We start from the raw sequence: 1,208 nt of genomic DNA on the forward strand, positions 1-1,208 counted from the left end.
CTGAGAGTCTGAGAGATTTAGAGATTTGAAGGAATTTGATAAAGTGATAATGTTTTTTTTTTCAAATATTAAAATATTGTTTTTTGTCCACCACACAAAATTGTTTTTCTATTTTTTTTTTCACATCTCTCTTTGAAAACACAAATTAGGACTAGTAGCATTTTATGTTAACTCTTAAAAGTTAAAGGAAACAATCACATAAGTTTTACAGTGACATGTAAATTGAAATTTAGGAAATCCTTTATTCCATAATTTAAAAAAAAATGAATTACATTTTATTTTAATGAATTAGTAAATTGAAATAGTTTGATTTGAATTTTGATCTCTTTCACAATTTTATAAAAATAACTCTAAAATAGTCTATTAAACTCACTCCTTATGCAAAGTGAGTGAGTCCCACATCGCCGGAAATGTAATGGGACTTGGCTCAAGGGTTTCTATAAAAGGTTAGAAAAGAGAGAAGAGAAAGCATCTTTGCGCTTGGGGCAATGACGCAGCTAGTGAGGTTCTAACCGAGGCGCGTCTATTGCTGGTTGAAAACTATTTCCAAACCCCCTCTTGGGCCTGGGTTTGGCCCAGGTCCTCGAGAATTTCTGGAAGGGCTCCCTTTTGGGTAAAGCCCTATAATTATAGTCAAAGATTTATATTATGGTTATGTTGCTTACAAGATGACCAAAAAGAAAATTGAACTAATGGATTGTAATTCAAATAATCTAATAATTATTTAGGGTCACTGAAGTTGATTTTGATTTGATGATTGATTATGTGTTTTGGATTTAGGTTTTGAAATAATTAATTAATTTATAGGAAGAGAATGATATTTATTTTCCATTCCTTATTATAGACTTCAGAATTCAATTTATTTATATTGTACGTCAAACATTTCAAATGGACCTTTAAAAGAAAGGAAAAATTATTGAACCACTCTTTATTTAAAACTTTATAAACATAATTATCTAATTAATTACACTCTTATTAAATCATAAAACTCCTTTATGAGTTCTATTAGTGTCCAAATCAACTTTAGAATTTATGTGTAAAGATTATTCTCAATATATACGACGAATGCTAATATATTCTGAACAAATTAAATAATAAAATGCTTCTTAAAAATTAACTTGTTATAATTCGTTACACCTTTGATAAATTAAAAATTTTAAATTTTAAATTTAAACTATTAATATAAAAAATAAAAAAATTATACACCA

General features: G+C 27.2%; 1 long non-coding RNA gene across 1 annotated transcript in view; it reads right to left on the reverse strand.

The window, feature by feature from the left end:
- LOC110269864 overlaps positions 1–653 on the reverse strand; it is a 1,429-nt gene extending 776 nt beyond the window's left edge. The window contains exon 1 of the long non-coding RNA XR_002358620.1: positions 374–653. This is a non-coding gene — a long non-coding RNA (uncharacterized LOC110269864). The remainder of the gene's footprint in view (positions 1–373) is intronic.

Source organism: Arachis ipaensis, chromosome B03 (genome assembly GCF_000816755.2).
Source record: "Arachis ipaensis cultivar K30076 chromosome B03, Araip1.1, whole genome shotgun sequence".
Lineage (NCBI taxonomy): Eukaryota > Viridiplantae > Streptophyta > Magnoliopsida > Fabales > Fabaceae > Arachis > Arachis ipaensis.